The sequence below is a fragment of the Myxocyprinus asiaticus genome, chromosome 12, assembly GCF_019703515.2.
Source record: "Myxocyprinus asiaticus isolate MX2 ecotype Aquarium Trade chromosome 12, UBuf_Myxa_2, whole genome shotgun sequence".
In the NCBI taxonomy this organism is placed as follows: domain Eukaryota; kingdom Metazoa; phylum Chordata; class Actinopteri; order Cypriniformes; family Catostomidae; genus Myxocyprinus; species Myxocyprinus asiaticus.
This window is the reverse complement of record NC_059355.1, coordinates 14,974,822-14,983,003: the sequence shown is the minus strand read 5'-3', so window position 1 is coordinate 14,983,003 and position 8,182 is coordinate 14,974,822.

Genomic DNA, 8,182 nt, shown 5'->3' with positions numbered 1-8,182 from the left:
GCTAAAAACACAATTTTCCCGGCTTTTATAGCTAAAGCGCTTATTCGTTCTCGAGTTGATTGACAGGCGACGTCTGTATCTAAAAGGTGATTGGCTCTTTTTCCTCCTTTCCAACCAAATAGTCTATATGCTAAATAGCCTATGCTGCAATCAGCTCTTCAGTTAGTGCTTCAGTCAGCATTGTGTGAGCAAGCGATGCCCTCTAGCCGTCTGGATGGCATTTTCCATTATCCATTCACTATAGAATTTAAAAGACTGTTTTGTTTCTTTGGTAAGTTTTTATTTTTAATTGATGCAGTTGACATTTCTGTGGAGTTGCCCAACATAGTATGTTTGCATAATATAAATTTGTGATTTTCTATTATATACAGTACAGACATGTAAAATGTGAGTCATTTTGTTTTGATCTGCAAAAACAGAAGTGCAAAAATGTTTTAGAAGTATAAAATACTCTCTTACATCAAGCATCATGCTGTTATATTTAGTTATTTTTCAATATTTTTTTAAACTTCTGTTTATATTTTATTGTGGCTCTCATGTGTTCAGCAGATCCAATCCATGTTCAATGGAAATTACTTATTGTGAGAACAATAGCTTTTGTACCTCTTTGTATGTTTTTACAACACAATTCCTGAGCAAAACAGTGATCTGATGACAAAATGAGCTAAGTGACAAAATATCGAAATCGGCCAATAGTTATTTGTTAAAATTGATGTTGGCCAAAAATGTTCATATTGGTGCATCCCTAAAATTATATGAAGAACCACCAAAATGGCAATATTGTAACATCCCTTTGACTGTAAAACATATTCTTTTGGTTTGTCCTATTTTTAATGTCATGAGACATTTGTTTATTATCAGAAAATACCTTGAAGGACTTTTGTAAAGTGTGCCCAGAAAAGCTTTTAGAATTTTTATCACAAGTACAGCTAAAGAATCTTCTATAAAATAATCATATTGTATAGGATTGATTAACCTTTGTTCAATGTATTATTATTTTTATGAAATGTGTTGTATTTCCAGATTGTTTGATTACTACTTGGTTTTGTCATGAAAAAGCCTTGATACGGCAATAAACTCAAATACAAACATTATGTATTATGTTGTATTATCTTTTCTATTCCTCCAGATAAATATGTACCTGCTGTCCAGAATTCTCTTTGCATTGTCTCGTCTGGTAGTGGAAAAGGGCTTCATCCCTCAACCTAAGAGAGATCCGTTCCCACTGTTTGCTATGCTGGTTCGTTCAGTGGTTATTTGAGTATTATCCTCATACCCTTCAACCCTCGCTCCAGTCCTCTATGAACTACCTCTACCATGACAGCAACACATGGCATGATATTTCAGATTTTATCTATAAAAACCAAAAACCAAACAAATCTTTAGGAACCAGTGGCACGGACAGTTCGAGACTCCCACATGAAACATTTTGAATCTATTTAAAATAAGAGACCACTTTAGACCTGTTTGTTTAATTTAAGGGTTTAATGACCAATAAAATTCAGAGAACATGGTATTTTAAAACCCTAACAGGTTAGAGTATGCACTAAACTACTATTACAGGCATTTGCATATTGTGTAGAGGGAAGCAGATGTAATTCTCCCTGATTTGCAGTTTTGGGGTGAATCTAATGAAAATGCAAAATCAAAAGGAGGAAAAAAAAATATATATATATATATATATATATATATTACATTTTACACAATTACAAATACAAAAAAGATTATTTTTTTGTTTAATTATTTTCATGGCATAAAAAAAAAAAAAATATTAAAAGAAAATGGAAAAAAGCTCAAACAAATCCAGGTACATTGCAGTACTGAAAATTTGAGGGTAAAATGTGCTTAATTGTCATAATGTCACAATGAAAAAATCTTAATAGTCCTAAAAAGGCTTTTTTTTCTTTATGAATATATTAAAACAATTTTTCGGTAAAATATGACCTGGGCATGTACTTTTTGATGTCATATTGCCTTATAAAGTAATCTAACATTCACTCTAAAAGTCCTTAACACAAAAGAAAAAGAAAAACTGTACTATATTAATTTATTCTTTACTATTATTTATCATGAGGGTCCATAATTTATGCCAGAATCTCACATAGAATTGCTGAATTATGTGAGAAAAACAAATTGTGTTCATCTGATTGCAAACATTTTAGTTAAAATTCAAGGGCCAGTATACTTAAAAATATTATAAACCGAGATTGCAGAATAATATTATATTGTTCATTATCTGTGTATGTTGGTGTGGATTAATGCAAGAATGTATCTCTTAATTAAATGCATAAGATTAAAATGTGCGAGTCATTGATGTTGTTTTAAACATACTTGCGTATTATCAGTAGTTTCCAAAACACACTATCCAGTCCCACACTTTATTTTGAAGGGATTTTGACCCATTATTTGGCCCAAACTATTTAAATGTATATTTTAGGCTTGAACTGATTATTCCACATCCTCTCACAACATTGACTTAGAAATTTCAAATCTCAAAGCATATTAGGTTTCAGGTAATTGTTTGTGAAGTGTGTGCATGTAGAACAGTTCTGTAAAAATGCTGTCAAAATTTTACTGAATTACCAAAAATAAATCTGAATGTAAAACATTTTTCACCTTTAATTGTACTTTAAAATGAATGTAAAAATGTTTCCTCATCTTTTGAAATTTACTTTAAAGCAACTTTGTAAAACAGTTTTCTGAAATGTCTTAAAACTCACAACACACCAGGGGCATGATGTATAAACGTTGCGTACGCACAAAAATGTTCGTACGCCGCTTCTCACGCTCACTGTGAGATTTTTAAAAAGTACATTTGCGCACCGCCACACAAGCTCTACCCCTTACGTACACGCTGTTTATTGGCTGTGTGTGAATTGGTGACAAAAGCTGGACAAATAATAAACTGAACAGACTGATTATAAACTCTGATTTTCATTTAATTCACCACATTTAGAATAAAAAAAGTATGTAGTTAAGCACTTGAATCAGAAGTAATCGTTATCAAGCCAGTAGTAGGCTGTATTAATTTTATGTATAAGCTATATTACAATAATCATAAGCTATATAAGCTGTAAAAAGGAAATATTGGTTTGGGATGCGCTGCGTTTGGAGGACTTTCCTGTGTCATCATAGAGAAGGAACATACAGTAACTTAAATTGACAGCAAAGATTTAATAGTTTAAGATATTTTCATTTCCCAAAGACTATTACAGAAATCATTTACAGAGAAAAGAACAGTATTTGAATAAAGATTATCTGTGATGAGCACTTGACTGACTGACGTGAAATGGCTTGGTAAAACAGACGGTATAAGACAGGATCTGCTGGTCACATTCAGTAGGCTTGTCGAACGGACCCTTGGAGAGACATTTCTCGTCAGAAACAGTAGCTGCAAAGAGGTAGGCTACAGTAATGCACACCAAATGTGCTGCCTGCTCCACTTCATCCCGACCCTCATCGCAATGAAACCCCCATTCTAGTCTAATAAAAACAGTATGAAAAGTACATTTGCAGTTAAGCTGTTTTTTGAATATAAAATACCAGTCAAATATAAAATCTTAGTAATCCGATGAGATCAGACAATGCTGCACAAATAATTTTCGTTTTGTTTCCAGTATTAACTATTTAACTTCTCAAAAAAAAAACAACAACAAAAAAAACACCCTTAAAATGATTTAAAATGTTTTCTGAGAAGCAAAATTGCTTGGTTAGATTTATGTCTGCAACTATAAAAACATTTTGCCAAGGGATATTCAAGATACGCATCTACCTTTTGGGCACATATGACATTTACAGTCTATATTATCTCCTAGTTTCTCATACAGTTAAACGCAGTAATCACGTGTCTGGATGGTGAAATGCATATGGTAGGCTAATTGTATGCAGATTACTTGCATTGTATGGACCAACAGAGCTGAAATATTCTTCTAAAAATCTTAATTGTAATCTGCAGAAGAAAGTCATACACAGGTATACAGAATTTAAAAGGGATGGTTAACCCAAAAATGAAAATGCTCTAATGATTTATTCACACCCCTGGCATCCCAGCCAGGGGTGTGAGTAAATCATTAGAGCATTTTCATTTTTGGGTTAACCATCCCTTTTAAATTCTGTATACCCCCGGTTTACATACACTGTTTCACTGATTAACTCATTGCTCTCTGAAAATTTTCAAGCTAAAAGACTTCAGTGGCTACAAAAATCCCAACACAATGATATTTGCAACCCCAGGCTTTCCAGAGAAGCACTGTGTTGTCAGAAATAATCTTTACATCATTTTATTCTCCTAGAACCTCAGATCCTTTTGGTGTGATTTTAGTTGGACAGCCACATATGGAAATAGTGACTGGTGTTGAACGTTGTATACACTTTCAATGTAGGTGTTTTATTTAGAACAAAATGACCCTCTTGAGCATCAACATCTCTTTAGAAGATGAGCCAAGAACCGAGTAATATGATCCTCGGAGCTCGACTATATAGAGTATTTGACTGATGGAATGAGAAGTACTGTAAGTTAATAGCTTAACGCAACATACAGTATATTTACATGAAATATATTGATGTTCACAACTTGAACAGTGTTCAAATTAAGTTTTTTCAACACACATAGTATACTAAAAGGGTTTGGTTTTAACAAAAGTATTATAAAATCATGAAAGGCACACTTTGAGGAATTAAACATTTGAGAAATACTTTGAGTATTGTACATGGAAATCATATTTATGTTCAATGTTAAGAAGCTGAATCATGTGAACTCTCCGTCTCTTTTGCATGCATGATTGCTTGGCACACACAGCACAAAATAAAAATGAATCTTTTTGTGTCAGGGACCTATCAGATGTGACTTTAATCAACTTGATTTTAGTTTTAATATGGCCAGTTCCCTTTAGAACAGTGAATTCGTTTCCTATCCCCACTGTGTGGTATCACAATAGTAAATGAGAGAGCGAGAAGACATTAGTTCTTTATGTGGTTAAACTAATTTATGGAGAAATACAAACCACTTTATTTTGATAAATTTATTAGTTTTATTAACTAGCACTTACAGTATACTCACACTGTACATTTTCAAGCAGTTGTCGGGAATCGTTGTGTTTGTACTGACACGTCTTGATTTCAGGGCAAGATTTTCTGTGAATAGCATCTTCGATTTCAGTCTATTCCTCACACAGCTATTCGATGGCTTTAGAATATTTGAAATGTACAGTGCAAGTGCAACTTTAATATATAAAATTCCAAAAAATTATAAATGACAGTCAGTACTTTTAATTTTAATACTTAAGTACTTTTATACTTTTATTGAGTAAAAGTTTCAAGGGGATTTTACTGGAGTCAAATTTCACCAGGGTATCTGTACTTTTACTCGGGTACAGCATTTGTGTACTTCGTCCTCCACTGTTAAAGCTACACCTGATTTTTTTTTTCTTTTTTTTTTTCAGTACAAATATGGTCATGTAAAATCTTGTTAATTTGTTTTGTCAAGACTGTCTTCTGACCTCATTATAAACAGATCTAATTTTAGGAGCCATCCATTCAGACATCTATTTAAAATTCTAAAATTCTTGTTTCCTCAAATTGTTTCATAACTATGACTATTGTTGATCCACGCCTTATGAAAGTGTTTGGTGCATGAGAAAGGATGCAATATCTAATCCTCAATCTTGATTTCCATAAGTAGCACTAATGTTTTATATATAATATATATATATATATACACTACCGGTCAAAAGTTTTGAAACACTTACTCATTCTTAATGATAGATATATATATATATATATATATATATATTTCACATTTTAGAATAATAGTAAAGTCACCAAAACTATGCAATAACATAAATGAAACTATGGGAATTATGTTGTGACTAAACAAAAACTGTGTTATATTTTAGCATCGACAAAGTAGTCACCCTTTGCCTAGATTTAGCAGAAATGTAGTCAACATTTTCTCAACCAACTTCTTGAGGTATCACCCTGGGATGCTTTTTAATCAGTATTGAAGGAGTTCCAATCTGTGTTGGGCACTTATTGGCTGCTTTTCTTAATTATTTGGTCCAAGTCATCAATTTCAAACACTTTTTTTTTTAAATAAAATTTTAGTTTTATAATGAAATAAATTAATATGGTGGCACAATTGTATTTTTGTCTACAAAACTAATTTCAAACATTTAAGCATACGCCTTCAGATCAAAAGATTTTTAAGATCGTGAGAAACATTTCAGTCAAGTGTTTCAAAACTTTTGACCGGTAGTGTGTGTGTGTGTATATGTGTATATATATATATATATATATATATGTATGTATGTGTGTGTGTGTGTGTATATATATATATATATATATATATATATATATATATATATATATATATATATATATATATATATAAAACTCAGCAAAAAAAGAAACGTCCCTTTTTCAGGACACTGACTATACACACACACACACACACTGGCGGCCAAAAGTTTGGAATAATGTACAGATTTGGCTTTTTTGGAAAGGAAATTGGTACTTCAATTTACCAAAGTGGCATTCAACTGATCACAAAGTATAGTCAGGACATTACTGATGTAAAATACAGCACCATCACTATTTGAAAAAAGTAATTTTTGATCAAATCTGTACACGCCAAATTTCCAGCAGCCATCACTCCAACACCTTATCCTTGAGTAATCATGCTAAATTGCTAATTTGTTACTAGAAAATCACTTGCCATTATATCAAACAATTGAAAGCTATTTGTTTCGTGAAAAAGAAGCTTAGCATTGTTTTTGTGTTTGTTTTTGAGTTGCCACATTATGCAATAGACTGGCATGTCTTAAGGTCAATATTAGGTCAAAAATGGTAAAAAGGAAACCGTTTTCTCTAGAAACTCATCAGTCAATCATTGTTTTGAGGAATGAAGGCTATACAATGCTTGAAATTGCCAAAAAACTGAAGATTTCATACAAAGTTGTACAATACAGTCTTCAAAGACAAAGGACAACTGGCTCTAACAAGGACAGAAAGAGATGTGGAAGGCCAGATGTACAACAAAACAAGAGGATAAGTACCAATTTCCTTCCGAAACATCAAAATCTGTACATTATTCCAAACATTTGGCCGCCAGTGAACTTATATATATATATATATATATATATATATATATATATACATACATACATACATAAATATACGTGTGTGTTTGTGTGTGTGTGAGATGAGGGAATGTGATTGGAGCATTTCATAATCCCTTTACTGAACAAACGGTGTCATCATCACTAATGGAATCGCTCTGGGAAGTGGGACGGGTCAGAGGAGTGACCTGCGTGTCAATCTAAACATGCAAAACCAGGAAAAGCCCCTGAAATTACCAGACCCTCAGTTATATGCATCATAGGTTTTATTTTCTGATTATGATGAACATTCGCAAGAGTGAGGGTGTGTAATCCTTGAGGCATGGCCTAGCGAGACAGGTCGTGGGGCGTGGCCTGGCGAGACAGGGTGTGGGCCGTGGTCTGGCGAAAACAGGTTGTGGAGCATGAGACCAGGGCGGAACCAGTGGAAGGTGGAGCCATGGAAGGTGGAGCCGTCAGAGGCTCGATGGGCGAAACTGGAGAACTGGGAATCCGAAGAGTAGCCGAAGACTCGAAGGGCCAGGGTGGAGCCGGAGGTTTGGAGGACCAAGGCAGGGTCACTTGATGTGGCAGACATGGTAACATGGCAAGGCAGGGCCACTTGACGTGGCAGACGTGGTAACATGGCATGATGAGGTAGGAATGGCAGCATGGCATAACGTGCCCGCTGAGGCTTGCAATGCTGGCTCTGGGAAGGATGAGGCTTGCAACACTGGCTCGTTGGCTGTGGCAGGCGTGGGTGCTGGCTCGATGGCTTTGGCAGGTGTGGGTGCATGCTCGTGCGGCTGTGGCAGACCGTGGAGCAGAGTCGGGCCTGTGACATGGCATGGAGCAGCCTCAGGCGTGGCTGTGACATGGCATGGAGCAGGCCGAGGCATGGCTGTGACATGGCATGGAATAGACTCTGATGTGACTGTAACATGGCATGGAGCAGGCCGAGGCGTGGCTGTGACATGGCATGGAGCAGGCCGAGGCGTGGCTGTGACATGGCATGGAGCAGGCTCAGGATCCGGGGCAGAAGGTGGCACAAGCTCTGCGACCATAATGTGGCATTCTGGCTCAGCGAA